Genomic DNA, 19,530 nt, shown 5'->3' with positions numbered 1-19,530 from the left:
AAAGGTACTAAAATTGACCATAATAAATGAGTTTATGTATCTGTATATATTTCTATATACCAAAAACTATTGAATTGTATGATTTAAATGGATGAATTACAAATATGTGAATTATATCTCAATACAATCGTTGTTTTAAAATATTCAGCTCAAAAAAATAAAAATGGTTAGCTCAATGAATTATTCAAAATGAATAACTCATGTAACCATCACCTATTTCAATACATAGAGCATCCTAGAATCCCAGAAGTCTCCTGATCTCTTGTGAGGATATGTATTTTTGTTTGTTTAATTAGTTCCCTATCTCCAGAAATCTTACTGCATATCTCTAGGATAGGTCATTTGGTGTGATTGGTACTAATTCCCAATGAGTCTGTAATAAAACATGGTGACTTCTCTGGTGATCTTTCTCATGAGGCACAGAGTTACATTCTTGGTCTCCATTTTAAAGAGGGACAAATTTGGGCTCATCCCACAGCACATGGGCAACATGGGGAGAGGACCAAATCACATGAGGAGGATCCAGGTCTATGTAGCCTAATTACTGGACGTGTGGATGTGAGGCATCTGTGCTGTGTCACCTCTACAGGATATCTAAGAATAGGAGCCAGGGCAATCCTACTATGTACAGTGTCCAGCACTACATGTGGCACCCAACACATGAACATTATCAAAATCAGGTACCGAGGGCCTAGAATGTGTCAGGTACTGCATTAACTCAAGTCTGCACAAAGAGCTTGTCAGATGGGAGTGATCATCCACATGTTGCAAATGAGAAGTTAACTGGGAGGAGAAGAGTTGTTGATGGGGATAGATGGCACTGCATGGTCCTCTCCAGCCCCAGCATCTTTATCCTGCTTTGAATAAAGGGGCAAAATTGCCCACAAAAATGTCATAAGAAGCTATATGGGAGAGGGGGGAAGGAAAGCTAAGAGGGAAGAGCTTCCCTTCCAAAGTTTCCCATGCTGGTTGTAGGTGTAGGTTTGCCTTTAGCGCTGCAGAGGTCTGGTCTGTCCTTGACCTTAACCTGCCCTTGACCACTCCCCAAGCTCCTATAATCATTGTTCTAGACTCATTTCGAGGTGAAGGCAAAGGTTTTCTTTCTTTGACTCCAAAATCCATTCCTAAGGATCAAGGAACGTCTCCCCCAAACACAAGCCAGCACATCCATGACATGAAGCCAGGGAGACACAGAGAGACTGGGCGGCTGCCAGCAAGGAAAGAGAAAGAGGGAGAGTACCAACATGTGACAAAGAAGCTGTGGCCATGGGGATGACACTGTTCCCTTGGGTGGTCCTGCTCCCTTCCTGGAAATTCATATTTCAGATTCTGAAATTCATCCTGAAGGCCTTTTGCTATGTGCTACGTATGCTGAGCTGGATAACTTCCTCAGTGGTAACCTCCATGGAACCCCATAGCGCACCTATGAAACATGCATCATCCCTAGTTTTCTTTCTTTCTTTCTTTCTTTCTTTCTTTCTTTCTTTCTTTCTTTCTTCTTTCTTTCTTTCTTTCTTCTTTCTTTTATTGTTTTTGTTATTGCACATCATCCCTGGTTTAAAGATGATGAAGTTAAGTCTCAAATCAGCAGCTGCATGGAACTCAGTGAAATATTACTCTAAAAAGGCTATTTCAGGTTCATTCACAGCTTCTCATCTAAACCATTGTGAGATGACCCACACAGATAATCCCTTCCCTGGCTTCAGTTTCCCAGTCTGTAAGCATGGAGCATAGGCATAGGGCTGCACAGTAGCTTGAAGAAATGGTCTGAAGAGAACAAAGAAAGTGCTTTTTGAAACATGGGTCCATGCTGAGGCACCATGCAGCCCCTGGTTTTGGCCTGAATTGCTCACAGAGTTGACCATACAGAAAATTACTCAGATGGCTGAGATTTGGGCAGATGGTATCAAGAGATCTGACAAAGTCATTCTAGATCTGAAAACAAAGGCTCCATGCCCCAAAGTCTTGAACGTCTCTAAGGCTCTGGCCAAATCTGTGTGTCATAAATTTGCTTTCAGTTTCCTTTGACAGAGATGGGGAGCTGGTGGGTGGGGGAAACCTGCTTTTTTTCCTCAGATGCGGTAATGCATACTTAATTGGCTTGCAATTACGATCACCCAGTGAAGGCTCTGACAACTTCTCAACTTCTGAACATTAACCTGGCAACCCACGCCACATCCCTGCGGCCTGGCTTTGGGCCAGGCTTCTGAGTTTTATCTGTCAGACCCTTAATAAAAACAGGAACCTGATCCTTAATGACTCAGTGGCTTCTTCTGGCTCCTTTCTTGCCCAGTCTATTCTTGGCTCTCTCATATGGACTCTAAGCTCTGAAGGAATGATTTTCTCAGCTCAGCAAAGGGCCATAAACATCTTGGACTTCTATAGCTGTGGCTCACAGTTTAACCTCTTATGGCTGGAAGAGCTTTGTAAGTCCCTAGATCCATCCCACTGCCACCAGGTTGGCCACATGAAGGGTTCCCAAACCTCTCCGCCTTCTCCTTTCCTTAGGTCCACATCTGTGCAGGCCTTGTGAATCTTTTAATCAGATCAACCAGTCGTGGCCAAAGATTTTCACCATCCCGTGCCAGCTAGATCCTCAGGCAGGCACAGATGGGGACTTAGGATCTCACATTTGCACCTGCTGCTTTAGAGGACTCGAGAAGCACAAGTCCTTGTATGACTCAGGATGAGTCGGGTGGTAGTCCCTGACCTTGTTCTGCTGTCCTTGCCACACTCCCTCCTCCTGGGTCTAATAGCACTGACTGTGTGTTCAGTTGTATCAACAATCTCTTGTAAGGCTTTGTCAAGTTCTCCTGAATGCATGGGCTATTTTCCCAAATCATCCATTTGCCTTAAGGAAGGGAGAATACATCTTATACTTTTTTGGATTTCCCACTGTGCTTAGCATAGAGACTAGACGTTGTAGTAATAATAATAGCCATGAGTTATGAGTACCTACTCTGTTTCAGACATTGCAAAAAGAACCGTTAACACGTTAGTTTGTTTATTTTGATAAGAATACCCAATTAAATATTGTTACCATTTTAAGACAAAGAATTAAGGATCAGGCTCATTAAGGGACTTGTTCCAGGTCATATAGCTTATAAACAATGGAATTAGCATTCAAACCCAAGAGTGTGTGAGAAAAAGTTGTAGGAGGCTAAGCTAAGCTATGCTGTATAACAAATAAACTCTGAAATGTGAGTGGCCATATATACATATACATAAAGAAAGTATATTTCTGGGATACCTGGGTGTCTCAGTCAGTTAAGCACCTGTCTTCAGCTCAGGTCATGATCCCAGGGTCCTGAGATCGAGCCCCTCTTTGGGCTTCCTGCTCAGCAAGAAGTCTACTTCTCTCTCCCCCTCTCTTCCTCTCCCTCTGCTCGTGCTCTCTGTCTCTTGCTCTCACAAATAAATAAATAAAACCTTAAAAAAGAGAGCAAGTATATTTCTCACCCATGCAAAAGCTGCTACAGGTCTGAGTGTCTCTCCCAGGGTTGCTTCTCTCTTTTAGGCCACTGAGCAACCTTGTCTCTTTCTACCTCTTGTTTCTGCTACCCTCACGTGTGGCCTTTGTGATTCATCTGTCTGAGGAAGAGAGGGCTGGAGGGATGTGTGGGGCTTCCACAGTTAGACGTCAAGATGAGTGGACAATATCACTTGCACCCATAGTCTGTAAACAGATCACTCACATGGACCCCCCTGACTCCTCTGTGTTCGGGGAAAGAGGAAACCCAGAAATGGGGAAGCCCTAGTCATCTGCTACAGAAGCTTATGTGTATTCCACCATGCTAAGCTGCCTCTAAAACCTAAAATTAAAAAACAGTGTTTTCTGACTGACATCACCACGAGGGTATCACTAGGATACAAAAGATTATAAAGGAGGAGATGGGGGGAGGGAGTTCACTCTTGAGAAAAAACAGACTTTGATACGTTTAATCAGCCCTTAAATCCCCAACCTAATTATCACCCAGACAGAGGAGTTGGACTCCCCTTCCTTCCCCTCATTCTGAGTATTGCTCTTCTGTGACTCCTCATTAAGGTGCCCCTAATATTCGCTATTCCCTAATCTTCATGTGCAAAAACGTGGGGGTGGTGTGCACAGCAGAAGGGGACGCCAGGAAGCAGACACTGTGTGTGCGATGCTGGGCAGCAGGCACATGGCTTTCACATTGGGTTCTCATTTAACCCTCACCATAAACTTATTTGGTGTTGCTCCTGCTACTTTCACCCACGTATGGAGCATGAAATGGAGTGTCTGAGTGATTATGTAACTTTTCCCAAAGTTACACACGGGATCTTCTGATTCCAAATCCTGAACATTTCTTTTACAATAGCCCTTCATTTTCCCCCATCCTCTTTTATTTCCTTAAGTGGATTTCAATTACTCTGAACTGTGTCAATCATAATGCTTATTTCATGATACACTCATCTTTGTTTCATGCATAACTTTATTTGGGTTGTTGTTTTTTCAATTTTATTTTTATTTTATTTTGTTGTTTTTAAAGATTTTATTTATTTATTCATGAGGGACAAAGAGAGAGAGGCAGAGACACAGGAAGAGGGAGAAGTAGGCTCCCCACAGGGAGCCCTGTGGGACTCAATCCTAGGACCCGAGGATCATGACCTGAGCCAAAGGCAGACACTCAACCACTGAGTCACCTAGGTGTCCCTTATTTTTTTTCTCCTTATTTTTAATAGTATAACAAACTCCCAGAAACATACCACCCAACATGTGGCTTTTCTTCATCTCATCCTCCCGGCCTCTTCCACTAATATAATGTAACCAATATACTAAATTCTGGATATGTCATTTCCTTGCTTTCCTTTTTATATAATTTTATTCCGTTTATATGTATTCTTATATTTCTTTGTTTTTAATTTTATCAAAGAGTATGATTATTGTAAGTTATATTTTGGGACTTATTTTTGCTTGAATATGATACTACTAAGGTTCATCCATATTGTGTGTCACAGTGGTTCATTCGTTTTGAACACAGTAGATTATTGTATGAATTATTCATGTTAAATCTCCTTTCTTATTGCTATTGAGAACAATGCTGCCATGAAATGTCTTTTGGGGAGCGTGAAAAATTTGTTTATGTAACTAGGAGTGAAATTACTATGTTGTAGCATATGGGAAGATTTTCCAAAGTAGTTGTAGCAATTAACATACCTATAAGCAATGAGAGATGTGTGGATCTACATCTGCTAACATTTGGTTTGGTCAAATTCTTAAAGTTTCCAACAGAATGGATGTATTTCTCTAATCACAATGAAGTTGTGTTTGTTCATTAGCTATACATGCTTCCTCTTCTGTGAGTACCTGTCCATGTCTCATGCCCATTTTTCTACTGGGCTGTTTATGCACTTCCTGTTGACTTACAGGAGTTCTTTATACGTTCTTTAAGCCAACCTGTTTCTTTAAGGTGTCATTTGATTTTTTTTTTTTTTTGCTTTAATACCTCCAAGATTAACACTTTCTGTGTTTTGTTGGAGAAACTTTTCCCTGTTCCAAAGTCTAGAAGATATCCACTTGTGTTTTCTATTAAATCTAAAATCTGAAACCTAAAGTTAAGTTTTTTAACTTTTTCTTTGACTATTACTTCAATCTGAAGGTGTTTATTTTTATATGGTCTGAGGTAGGGAACAAATTTCCTCTTTTCCCAAATGGTTAACAATTTTTTTCCAGCTTTGTTTGTTTTTGTTTTTTTTTTTCCTTTTTTTTTTATTTTTTTTTATTTTTTTTTATTTTTTATTTTTTTTTATTTTTTTTTTATTGGTGTTCAATTTACTAACATACAGAATAATACCCAGTGCCCGTCACCCATTCACTCCCACCCCCCGCCCTCCTCCCCTTCTACCACCCCTAGTTCGTTTCCCAGAGTTAGCAGTCTTTACGTTCTGTCTCCCTTTCTGATATTTCCCACACATTTCTTCTCCCTTCCCTTATTTTCCCTTTCACTATTATTTATATTCCCCAAATGAATGAGAACATATAATGTTTGTCCTTCTCCGACTGACTTACTTCACTCAGCATAATACCCTCCAGTCCAGCTTTGTTTGTTGAAGAGCACCCCCTTTCCCTTCAATTGGCCATGCCACCTCTGCCACATTTCAAAGTTCTAAATCCAGACAGGTCTGTTTCTGCATTCTCTATTCCATTAGTCAGGATGTCCATCCTGTGGCATTGTCACGATATCTCTCCATTATTCAAGTAGAGTGAGATTGGCCTCTCCTGGCTCTATTTCCCCCAACATTGGCAAAGACATTATCTCTTTCTAGAATCATCCAGTCCAGATGAATTTCCTTTTCTCCCTAACCTGCTCAATCACAATCTGAGACTCACTTCATCCAAAGAGCCTCTATACACAGAAGGAGTTGGCAGGTCAAGAACTTGATCTCAGTGGGTACCACCCCTGGGTATTCTTGCCTGGCTCACCCTACAGTGCCCAGTGTCCAGGGCTGCACACTTGCTTGTCTCCAGCCCCAGGTACCTTTGTCTAGATAATCCAACAAGCCCTTACAGTGCCTCAGCTGGACAGAGTCCTTATCTCCAGTTTTGCTAAAACCCAGGGAAATGTGTAATGGGAAGAGAAGAACTTCATAGCCTCTGGGATTGGCTCTGGTTTGTAGATGAGAGAGTCCTGCCTTCCTAAGATATGATCCAGCCTAAATTAAAGAAACTGTAATTTCAGAGTTTCTCTTATTCTTTGTGTACCTGATGGTAGAGTATCTGGGGTTTAAGGATACTCCTTAAAGGGATTTTTAGATATGCAAAGGAATATCTCAGAATTCAGTGGGATGTTGAGTTTAAAAGTAAAATTGCTGGGCACCTGGGTGGTGTAGTCAGTTGAACATCCAACTCTTGATTTCAGTTCAGGTCATGATCTCAGGGTCCTGGGATTGAGCCTTGCACTGGGCTCCATGCTCAGTGGGAAGTCTGTTTGAAGATTTCTCTTATTTCCCTCTGCCTCTTCCCCAACTCAAGAGTGCACACGTGTGCTCTTTCTCTTTCTGAAATAAATAAATCTTTTAAACAAACAAATAAATAAAAGTATGTTAGTGAGTTGTTAAACAGACATTTGAAAGTTACACAAGGTTGGGACCCTGTAAGAGAGGAGATGGGTGCAAGGGTCTTCAGAGAAGGAATCCCCAGCAACTGAGTGGGGGCATGGCCAGTGAAAAATCTTCCCTGTCAGGGAAGGGCTAACAAGTTTCTAGAAGCAATGGTGTCTGACCTTCAATATGTAGTTTTTTTTTCCTTCTTTGTGCCACCCAGCTAGCTATTCCTAACCCTTGGGAAAGTCTGTTAAGTACAATAACTGTGTGTTCATGTTGCTCTAGGGGAAGGAGAATCAGCTGTAGTCTGAACACTAGACAAGAGAAGGGTGAGGAAGAACAGCTGCCCTGGCATGGGGGTAGGCATCAAAATGTAAGTGAGAATCCAGAATTTCTTAAGGGCAAGAATTAGAAGGTAAATATAACCATGAAAATATAAACTCCTGAGCAGGATCATGGGAAATGTTGGAGAGGACTCTGGGAAAGACTAGGCTTCCCATGGTGCTGAAATGAATGTTGAATTCATATTTTTTGGAAGTGGAGGCAGAGGTAGCAACAGAAAATCGGAAAATGTGGATTCATTTAGTAACGCATGATACAGAGGCTGCAGGGAATATGATGGTCTTGAAAACTTATGGGCTCCTTTAAGTCTGGGCTGAGTTTCTCATTTCAGTTGTTCTGTGGAAGGAGCAGGGATGGTAAGCAGGCAACCCCAGAAGCTGAAGGGTTAATTTACCAGGGTTGAAAAACAAAAATCTATCCTTCAGGGGTTCCTATTTCCTAACCACAAACTCTTCTCTGATCAGGGGCCAGCCAGAATCAGATGTGAGACTGAGAGCTTTCTTCTTCCCTCCTTCTTCCCTACTGTCCTCAGGTATGATGACCTGAGAGCACCTGTCAAACTATTCAAGGGTAGTCTGTACCAGGCAAGCTTGGATAAAGAAAGCAGTAGCACTGAGAGACTCTCTAATCATTTACCACTGATAATTGAATCAGTCTCTCTCCTTCTGTCTCTGTCTCTCTCTTCCTTCACCTCCCATATATTTTTCTATTATGGCAAAATATACTTTTTAGCCATTTTCAAGTATACAGTTCAGTGCAATTAAATACATTCATAATGTTATGCAATCATCACCACTATTTCCACAATTTTTTATTTTTATTTTTATTTATTTATGATAGTCACACAGAGAGAGAGAGAGAGAGAGAGAGAGAGAGAGAGAGGCAGAGCCACAGGCAGAGGGAGAAGCAGGCTCCATGCACCGGGAGCCCGACATGGGATTCGATCCCGGGTCTCCAGGATCAGGCCCTGGGCCAAAGGCAGGCGCCAAACCGCTGCGCCACCCAGGGATCCCCACAATTTTTTTATTATCTCAAATGGAAACTCTCTGCCCATTAATCAATAAATCCCTATAATTAATTAACAAATAAACAATAAATCTCCACCCATCCACCCCATCTAGCCCTGGAAACCCACTTTCTGTCTCTGTGAATTTGACTACACTAAGTACTACCTATAAGTGAAATCATATACTCTTTGTCCTGTTTATCTGGTTTATCTTGACAAAATGCCTTCAAGGTTCATCTATGTAGTGTGTATCAGAACTTCATTCCCTTTTATGGCTGCATAGTAGTTTATTACATATATATACCATACTTTGTTGATTTCTGTCAATGTAGACTTGGGTTGTTTCCATCTTTTGGCTATCATTAATAATGCCGCTATGGATATTGATGTGCTAGTATCTGTTAGAATCCCTGCTTTCAATTATTTTGGGTATATATCTAAGAGTGGACCTGCTGGATCATATGCTAACTTTATGTTTAGCTCTTTGAGGGACCACCAAACTATTTTCCATAATGGCTAGGCCATTTTACATGCCACCAAACAATCCATAAATTTTATGATATCTCCACATCCTCCCTTTCATTTATTTTGTTTTTTAAATTTTGATTTTAATTATTCTTTTTTTTTTAAATTTTTATTTATTTATGATAGTCACAGAGAGAGAGAGAGAGAGGCAGAGACATAGGCAGAGGGAGAAGCAGGCTCCATGCACTGGGAGCCCGACATGGGATTCGATCCCGGGTCTCCAGGATCGCGCCCTGGGCCAAAGGCAGGCGCCAAACCGCTGCGCCACCCAGGGATCCCTGATTTTAATTATTCTAATTGGTATGAAATGGTATCTCATTGGGGTTTTGGCTTGCATTTCCCTAATGACTAGTGATGTTGAGGATCTTTTGATGTGCTTATTGGCCATTTGTATACATTCTTTAGGGAAATGTCTACTCAAGTTATTTGGCCGTTTTTTAATTGAGTTGTTTGTTTTTTTGTTGTTGAGTTTCATGAGCTCTTTATATATCCTGGTATTAATCCCTTATCAGATATATGATTGACCATTTTTTTGTCCCATTCTGTGGGTTGTCACTTCACTCCCCTAATATCCTTTGATACACAAAAGTTTTTAATTTTGATGGAGCTCAATTTATTTATTTATTTTTGTTAATTGTGGTTTTGGTGTCGTATACAAGAAATCATTGCCAATTCTAATATGAAGATTTTCCCTTCTTTTCCTTTTTCTTATAAAAGCTGTATAGTTTTGCCTCTTATATTTATTGTCTTTGATCTGTTTGAGTTAATTTTTAAAATATAGTACCACATAAGGTTCTAATTTCATTCTTTTGGATATAGATATTAAGTTTTTCCCAGCATCATTTATTGAAAAAAATTTGTACTTTTCTATTGAGTAGTCTTGATTCCCTTGTCAAAATCATTTGACCAGACATTTGAAGGCTTATTTCTGGGTTCTATATTCTGTTCCATTGGTCTATATGTGTATCTTTATACTAATACCACACTGTTTTAATTACTGTAGACTTGTAGTAAGTTTTGAAATCAGGAAGTTCAAGTCTTTCATCTTTATTCTTTTTCAAGATTGTTTTAGACTGTTTTGGTTATTCAGGATTCCTTGAGATTCCATATGAACTTTAGGATGGGTTTTTCTAGTTTCATCAATATATATATGTAGATCTATATCTATAGATCTATAGACATCTAGATCTATCTATATCTAAATCTATCTATCTATCTATCTATCTAGTCATTGGGGTTTTGTTAGTATTGTCATCTTAACAATATTAAATCTCCCAATCTGTAGGCATAGGATGTCTCTTTATTTATTTGTCTTCAATTTCTTTCAGCTAAGTTTTGTAGTTTTTCATGTACATTTTTTTTGCCTCCTTGATTAAATCTATTTTGATTAAATCTATTTGTCTTTTTGATTCTATGACAAATGAAATTTTTCCTTAATTCCCTTTACAGATTGTTCAATAATATACAAGAACAAAACTGATTTTTGTGTGTTAATTTTATATCCTGTAACTTTACTAAATTTGTTTGCTTAACAGTTTTTGGTGGAATATTTATGGTTTTTTACATATAATATCATGTCACCTGTGAACAGAGATCAGTTCGCTGCTTAATTTCTAATATGGGGGATCCCTGGGTAGTGCAGCGGTTTGGCGCCTGCCTTTGGCCCAGGGCGCGATCCTGGAGACCTGGGATCGAATCCCACATCGGGCTCCCGGTGCATGGAGCCTGCTTCTCCCTCTGCCTGTGTCTCTGCGCCTCTCTCTCTCTCTCTGTGACTATCATAAATAAATAAAAATTAAAAAAAAAATTTCTAATATGGTTCAATACAGGAAAACAATGACAGGAATCTTTGGCTGGCAGCACCCTGACCTATCAACAACATTCTTAGGGTTGTTCCTTCTCACAGCTGGGTCTCTCTACTCTGCCTGTCTCTGTCTTGCTGTCCCACTCTCTGCCCCAGCATCAGCCCCAGAAGATACAAAGGAAGAGCAACGTGTACGCAAGGTGAAAAAACCTTGAGAGGGCAGGAGGTGAGTCGCCACTGAAGTTCAGGGAAAGGTAAGGGGGGAGGACTTGGATTCTAGTTCCATCTCTCTCTTTAGCTAGAATCTCTTTAGTTCATGGTCCTAGAAAGATCACTTTACTGTTCTCGACTTCAGTTTTCTCATCTGAAAAGAGGGGAACTTATTAGTTAAGAGAATGCTGGCTATTATAGCCGTGAGAGCCCCAAATCTCAGTGGCTTAAGACAAGAGAAGCTTCTGTTTCACTTAAAGTCCACCTGATAATAGGGTGGGGGGCTACTCCACAATATCATTTAAGGACACAGGCTAAGAGAGGCTCTGCCATCTTCAACATGACATTCAAAGATGTCTGGCTATCAACATGCAGCTGCCAGACAGGGGAAGAGAAGGGTGAAATGAGGATTTCATGGGAGGTATCTATGGAGCAGGTCTGTAAATGGCATACATCATTTTGCATACATTCAATGCAGACATAGGTAGACTAGGAAATAGATGAGCCATGTTCTTAGGAGACACGAGAAGCAGACAAAGACCCTGCACTGATAAGGCTCACTTTCTAGGAGCTTGCTGCTTAAGGTGTAGTCCATGGACTGCCAGCATCAGCATTTCCTGGGAATGAATTAGAAATGCAGAATCTCAGATCCTACCCCGATGCACTTGATCAGAACCCGCATTTTAATAAAAGCCATAGGTCGGGCACCTGAATGGCTCAATTGGTTAAGCGTCTGACTCTTGCTTTTGGCTCAGGTCATGATCTCAGAGTTGTATGATTGAACTCTGCATTGGGCTCCATGCCCAGTGCAGAGCTTGCTTAAGATTCTCTTCCCTCTCCTTCTGTCCCTCTCCCCCTTCTAAAAAATATACATAAATAATAAGAGCCATAGGTAGTTTGTGTGCACGTTTCAGGTTTGAGGAGAGTACCTTAGTGAGGGGAAATGAAGATGCTGATCCAGTATCCTGGTTATTTGGTTAACAAGGGCTGTGAGTCTTATGAGCCTGACTGAATCCTGTCTGACATAATCTTGGGCAAGTCATTTTAATCAAATTTTAGTTCCCCCAATGGTAGTAATAATGGTACTTACTTACAGGGTCATTGGGATTATCAAGTGAGACACCCCATGTAAAGTCCTCATCAGAGCCTGCTATATAATTTGTGCTCAGTAGAGGTTAACTATTATTAATCTTATTATGGCTGATACTTTTCCCAGAGTTGGTCCCTTCAACTTCCCTAAACCAACTCCAGCACGAGTTTAATAAATACATGGCAAGTATCTCACTACTTTGTTCTCCAGTGTCCAAGACAGACTTGCTAGTCATTCAAGACACTATTTCTCCCAGAGCCTACCCTGGTCTGAGAATCTGCCTCACACAAGGCTCAGGTAGCTGTTATTATTTCATTGAAGTAAGTATGAAAGATAAAAACTATTTGCTATCTCTGGTTGACTTGGACATTCGCACTGACCACATCTCCCCTTTACTCTCAGCTGTATCAGTATTCTTATTAATGACTGACATGGGGACAAGGAAAGGGAGGAGGCCAAAGGCAAGCAGAGAATGTCCAGCCTGGGAGACTATGAGAATGATGAGGTCATTGCAAATGAGGGGATAGGAGAGGGAGTTGTTCTGAGGAAGGTGCTCAATGGGAGGCAGGTCATATTTGAGGTTTTTAAAACATCTACATGGAAATATCAGAAGGTATGAAAACACAAGACTGGATTTATTTATTTTTTTTAATTTTTAAAATTTATTTATGATAGTCACACACACACACACACACACACAGAGAGAGAGAGAGAGAGGCAAAGACACAGGCAGAGGGAGAAGCAGGCTCCATGCACTGGGAGCCCGATGTGGGATTCGATCCTGGGTCTCCAGGATCGCGCTCTGGGCCAAAGGCAGGCGCCAAACTGCTGCGCCACCCAGGGATCCCAAGACTGGATTTAGAAGAAACTTCTGGGTTGAAGACAAAGATTTGGTCACACCAGTGGCAGACACTGTTCATTATCCAACAATCATTTCCCCCGTCTTAGCTAACTGTACCGTACTTTTGTTCACATGTAGAGTGGTCATTTTCCAGAGGATATTAGACCCCAACCCAGCCTCAGACCCTAGTACTGTTGGTGAATCTTGATTAGCCCAAAATAGTCACAGATAACTCCTTTCCTCTTACCATTGTTTGAACTTGGGTATGTCATACATTTCTCAATAATAAAAAATGTCTGCTAAGAGGATTCTAAACATTTCTAGGATTCATCTCTCTCTTTTTTTTTTTTAATGATGAAAAGAGAATCTTCCTTTTGTCTGCCTCTAGATGTGACTCTATGAGATGGACCGCCAGAAGCTAAAGAAGCCACTTTGTGACCAGGAGGGGACAGGGCTGAGGGCAAAAACCAACATGCTAAGTATGGCAGAGCAGAAAGATGGAAAGAAATGAACTCTAGTGATATCATCAATCTACCAAGCTATCCAATTCCAGAAATGACCTCAGGCTTCCTTGCTAGGTGATAATAAATGTACTTTTTTATTTAAGCCAGCAGTCAAGGTCTCTGTTGCTTGTTGCCAAAAGAATTTCAACTAATATACCACCTCTGTAGAGAAATACCTATATGATAGAAGTGACCATGAAAGTCATGAGAGTGTTTGTAAAAATTACCAGAGTGTGCAGGGAGGAAGAAAGCAATGGGTGAAGGCCATTGATGTAATGAACGAAGGAAAGGAAAGAGCAAAGGAGGCAGAGAAGGAGCACCACTAGCAGCAGGAAGATAATTAGAACACCTTATGTCATACAAGTTAATGTAATGAGAGGTTCGAGAAAAAATAGAGAGACAGTGGTACAGAAGCCAGTGGGAAGGGAGAAAAGATAATTATTTGTTGGCTGACTACCTGTATGTTTGATTGCTTGCTCTACAGCTTTGCTCCCTGCCTCACCAGCTACTTTGTGGTGGCTGGGATGACCCCAGTGGCTAGGACTTGGAAGCTCTGGCCATTTGGGTGAGAAAGAAACATCCTTCTGCAGATATGAAAGCCACATGCCCGGGGCTTCCGGGACAGTGGGGCTTACAGAATGCTGCCCATTGTCAGACCATGAGTCCTGACACCTGGTCCTGACCCTATCTTCTGTAGACAGAACATGAAACACAGAGTTTTGTTTATCAGTTGTAACTTGAGGGAAATCACTTTGTTGCATTCTTGTTGCCAGTACAGTGAACAGCTCCAGCTTCCTGATACTCTCCTCCCTCCTTCTTCCTTCCTCCTCGTTCCGTTAGCATACTCCGTGCTTCCTGCCTTTGATCACAGGGTTCCCTCTGCCATGAATATCCTTCTTCCTCATCCCTTCTCTACTTGTTAAAGTCTCTTCCTGCCCCACAAGACTGACACCTCCTTCATGAAGCCCTCCCCATTCACCCACATGGAAATCATCTCTGGCACTTAAGTGATCCCATTCCACTTGGCTTGAGCCTCTGTTTCCCTAAGCACCAAGGAGCGGGGGGTGGGGAGGAGGTTTGGGGCACATGTGGTTTCCTAGGAGATAAGAAAGACACAGAAAGAAATTCACCTATACAAATAATGCAAGGTCTGCACAAAAAAGTGTGCAGAGAGTGGGCAGAGGGGAAATAGAGAAGTGACTGGAATCTCTCCTCCCCCCTACAAAATAGTCCTTCTTCTCTTCCCTTCTCCAGATGACCTCTGGAGCAGAAAAACCTTGGCAAAGCAGGCTGGGTAAGTCCGCAGTCATCGGGAGGGCTGCTCCCAGGTCACCCTGTGCACTGCTGGCCTTCCCCACCATTCAGAGGATAAGTGGCCTCACAGGTCCCCAGATAAATGTCCACTTCCTCTTGGGCTAGCCTCACTCTGTGGGCCTCCCCTCTGCTTGGCCCTTCTCCACCTCTGCAGTCTTTTCTCCTGGGCTCCAAGCCCAATGTCTAGCCACTCTCTCCTTATCTCTCTCTCTTTTTATCTGGCATTGTTTCTTTCTCTGTCTGCCCATCTCTCCCAGACACTGTCCTTGTCCTTCCTCACCTATTTTCTTCATGCCCTAGTCCTCCTGACTGAAATAAATATCCTCCAAAGAAAACAAATAGGCTTCTTGGGAACCAGGAGACATTGATCCGGGGAACTGGAAATCGATCCAAAGGAGGTGACACTTTTGGAGTGTCTGGTACCTGGCAGCAGAGAAACATACACATGTTATGCAGACTTGGTTGGACATAGAGTAAAGTCATGAATCACGGGAGAGGTTTGGTGGCTCAGTCAGTTAGACATCTGACTTTTGTCTCAGGTCATGATCTCAGGGTCCTGGGACTGAGCGCCACACTGGGCTCTGTGCTCAGTGGGGAATCTGCTTGAGATTTTCTCTCTCCTTCTCCTTCAACCCCTCCTCCTGCTTACTCTCTCCTCTCTCTCTGCCAAATAAATAAATAAATCTTAAAAAAAAAAAATCCTAGGTCAGGATGCAGAAGGCATGAGTTAGAAATGCAACCCAGCCCCTTACTAGTATCTTAAACTGGCAGCCTAAACTTGTTTGATTATATGCCCCTATCAGTTTTTAAAAATATATTTTTTAATCCCTCAATATATGCACATCTATTTTTTAAGTCATAAGTGAAATAAAATTATCAATTGTGGCATAGAATGCCAGCTGCCACCTATTATCCCTTTTCCTTTCTTCTACAGGATTAAACATGGCCATCCAAAATGAACCTACACTTCCCATTCCTGGAACAGCTGGGTGTAGCCATCTGGATCAAGTTCTGGCCAATGGGATTTTCGGGAAAGCAATGTGTAAATTCTGGAACCTGCCCCTTCCCTTCATCTCCCCCATGCTGCCCTCTAGAGCATGGGCTTGGTAGCAAACCATTGTGGACAACATGGGTTAGGTTAAGATCTAGTAATGATGAGGAAAAAGAAGAGAAGGAGCCTGGGTCTCTGGACAGCCTGATAAAGAAGAGACTTCACCCCAACGTTGGGGCCACTGGCCTCCAGATGCTTTTATGTAGTTGAGTCCCAGGATCCTGCAGCTGAACCTATGTTTTAACTAGGTTAAAATGGAAACATTGTGAATATCATAAAACATACATAAAATATGGACCATTTTACATGTAATTTTTTTTAAATTTTTTTATTGGTGTTCAATTTACTAACATACAGAATAACCCCCAGTGCCCGTCACCCATTCACTCCCACCCCCCGCCCTCCTCCCCTTCCAACACCCCTAGTTCGTTTCCCAGAGTTAGCAGTCTTTACGTTCTGTCTCCCTTTCTGATATTTCCCACACATTTCTTCCCCCTTCCCTTATATTCCCTTTCACTATTATTTATATTCCCCAAATGAATGAGAACATATAATGTTTGTCCTTCTCCGACTGGCTTACTTCACTCAGCATAATACCCTCCAGTTCCATCCACGTTGAAGCAAATGGTGGGTATTTGTCATTTCTAATAGCTGAGTAATATTCCATTGTATACATAAACCACATCTTCTTTATCCATTCATCTTTCGTTGGACACCGAGGCTCCTTCCACAGTTTGGCTATAGTGGCCATTGCTGCTAGAAACATCGGGGTGCAGGTGTCCCGGCGTTTCATTGCATTTGTATCTTTGGGGTAAATCCCCAACAATGCAATTGCTGGGTCGTAGGACAGGTATATTTTTAACTCTTTGAGGAACCTCCACACAGTTTTCCAGAGTGGCTGCACCAGTTCACATTCCCACCAACAGTGTAATGAGGGTTCCCTTTTCTCCACATCCTCTCCAACATTTGTTGTTTCCTGCCTTGTTAATTTTCCCCATTCTCACTGGTGTGAGGTGGTATCTCATTGTGGTTTTGATTTGTATTTCCCTGATGGCAAGTGATGCAGAGCATTTTCTCATGTGCATGTTGGCCATGTCTATGTCTTCCTCTGTGAGATTTCTGTTCATGTCTTTTGCCCATTTCATGATTGGATTGTTTGTTTCTTTGGTGTTGAGTTTAAGAAGTTCTTTATAGATCTTGGAAACTAGCCCTTTATCTGATATGTCATTTGCAAATATCTTCTCCCATTCTGTAGGTTGTCTTTGAGTTTTGTTGACTGTATCCTTTGCTGTGCAAAAGCTTCTTATCTTGATGAAGTCCCAATAGTTCATTTTTGCTTTTGTTTCTTTTGCCTTCGTGGATGTATCTTGCAAGAAGTTACTATGGCCGAGTTCAAAAAGGGTGTTGCCTGTGTTCTTCTCTAGGATTTTGATGGAATCTTGTCTCACATTTAGATCTTTCATCCATTTTGAGTTTATCTTTGTGTATGGTGAAAGAGAGTGGTCTAGTTTCATTCTTCTGCATGTGGATGTCCAATTTTCCCAGCACCATTTATTGAAGAGACTGTCTTTCTTCCAGTGGATAGTCTTTCCTCCTTTATCGAATATTAGTTGCCCATAAAGTTCAGGGTCCACTTCTGGATTCTCTATTCTGTTCCACTGATCTATGTGTCTGTTTTTGTGCCAGTACCACACTGTCTTGATGACCACAGCTTTGTAGTACAACCTGAAATCTGGCATTGTGATGCCCCCAGATATGGTTTTCTTTTTTAAAATTCCCCTGGCTATTCGGGGTCTTTTCTGATTCCACACAAATCTTAAAATAATTTGTTCTAACTCTCTGAAGAAAGTCCATGGTATTTTGATAGGGATTGCATTAAACGTGTATATTGCCCTGGGTAACATTGACATTTTCACAATATTAATTCTGCCAATCCATGAGCATGGAATATTTTTCCATCTCTTTGTGTCTTCCTCAATTTCTTTCAGAAGTGTTCTATAGTTTTGAGGGTATAGATCCTTTACATTTTTGGTTAGGTTTATTCCTAGGTATCTTATGCTTTTGGGTGCAATTGTAAATGGGATTGACTCCTTAATTTCTCTTTCTTCAGTCTCATTGTTAGTGTATAGAAATGCCACTGACTTCTGGGCATTGATTTTGTATCCTGCCACACTACCGAATTGCTGTATGAGTTCTAGCAATCTTGGGGTGGAGACTTTTGGGTTTTCTATGTAGAGTATCATGTCATCGGCGAAGAGGGAGAGTTTGACTTCTTCTTTGCCAATTTGAATGCCTTTAATGTCTTTTTGTTGTCTGATTGCTGAGGCTAGGACTTCCAGTACTATGTTGAACAGCAGTGGTGAGAGTGGACATCCCTGTCTTGTTCCTGATCTTAGGGGAAAGGCTCCCAGTGCTTCCCCATTGAGAATGATATTTGTAATTTTTTAAAAATAAACTTTTTTATTTGAGAAAAAGTTTAGATTTATAGAGAATTTGTAAAGATAGTTCAGAGAGCTCACCATATATACCCCATACCCAGTTTCCCCTATTATTAAGTCTTAATTTAGTATGGTAGATTTGTCCCACTGAATGAACCAATGCTGATACGTTTTTACTAAAAATCCCTGCTTTATAATGGTATTTTTAAAAACAAACAGAAGTCTCCCATTTTTTCCCCACATATCATGCACACACTGCCAAATATGTGTACCCAGGAGGACACCATACCTATCTATATCAGTTCCCTTGCTAGTCACATAGCACAGAATGAGACCAGTCAGGTGATGCCAAGTGAAAGAATGCTGAGTGTGAGTACTGAATAGGTACTGAGAAATAGGGTGAGTGGTATCACTGAGGATCAGTTCAGGAAACTTCTTGGAAGTCGGGTTTTGCTGGGAGATACAGGGATGGACAGAAGGGTCTGGCACTTCCAAGGGTGGTGACTAGGCCATGTGCAGACCCCAGGAGTGGGAAGGAGCAAAGGCAAAAAGGGAGTAGCAGTGAGGTAGAATCTGGTTTGCATGAGGAGTGAGGCCTGGGAAGCAGCAAACAGCCAGGCTGAGCCAGGGAGGCTGGGTGGGATTCTATCCTGGGTCTTGGGTACTTTCCTTATTACAGAGCCTGTCTGCATTTTTTTGAAGCCCAGGCACTGTCTGTTCTGCTGGGGTCTGTGTGTCCTGGCTCCTCATTAAAGCAGTGGGATTTTCCTTGACCCTTGGGAGTCCATGTATCTGGAAGGCAGCCATAATCTTCAAGAAAAATCACAGCAAGACTTCTCTTTTCAGGCCAAGCCAGGGGATAAGAGCTATAGGGGAATCAAGGCCTTCCCTGGCATGTGTATGGAATGCACTTGTATGCTGTAACCCCCTTACTGACAGTTTCTGTTCAAATTTTGATTCCCAGTGAGGAGCAAGAAGGTTCTTTGTGGCTGTGCAGGGAAGATGCTTATGGATTGAAGGAATTCAGAGAGTTAAGTCTCTGGAGTCGGGGATCCCTGGGTGGCTCAGCGGTTTGGCGCCTGCCTTTGGCCCAGGGCATGATCCTGGAGTCCCGGGATCGAGTCCTGCGTCAGGCTCCCGGCATGGAGCCTGCTTCTCCCTCTGCCTGTGTCTCTGCCTCTCTCTCTCTATCATAAAATAAATAAGTAAATAAATCTTTAAAAAAAAAGTCTCTGGAGTCTTCTTCATTTTCTCTCACTTGGAGAGAAGAGAGCCCAGGGAGTTGTACCTGGTGGCCCAGCAACCTGGCCATCACGTAGGTTTGGTTTGTAGAAACAGAGG

The 19,530-nt window shown here is 41.8% G+C and overlaps 1 long non-coding RNA gene across 3 annotated transcripts in view; it reads left to right on the top strand.

The window, feature by feature from the left end:
• LOC112669047 (uncharacterized) overlaps positions 1–16,020 on the top strand; it is a 45,260-nt gene extending 29,240 nt beyond the window's left edge. Inside the window, exons 6-7 of one of the 3 annotated variants that reach the window (XR_004809800.2) lie at positions 7,351–7,438; positions 13,272–13,458. This is a non-coding gene — a long non-coding RNA (uncharacterized LOC112669047). Of the gene's footprint in view, positions 1–7,350; positions 7,439–13,271; positions 13,459–15,634 lie in introns of those variants that run through there. The other 2 variants (XR_004809801.2, XR_007406498.1) reach the window with 2 other exon arrangements.
• The last annotated feature ends 3,510 nt before the right edge of the window (positions 16,021–19,530 follow it).

This window comes from Canis lupus, chromosome 27, assembly GCF_003254725.2.
Source record: "Canis lupus dingo isolate Sandy chromosome 27, ASM325472v2, whole genome shotgun sequence".
Taxonomy (NCBI): domain Eukaryota; kingdom Metazoa; phylum Chordata; class Mammalia; order Carnivora; family Canidae; genus Canis; species Canis lupus.
Note: the sequence above shows the minus strand (reverse complement) of the source record. Positions and strands in the feature narration are given on the sequence as shown.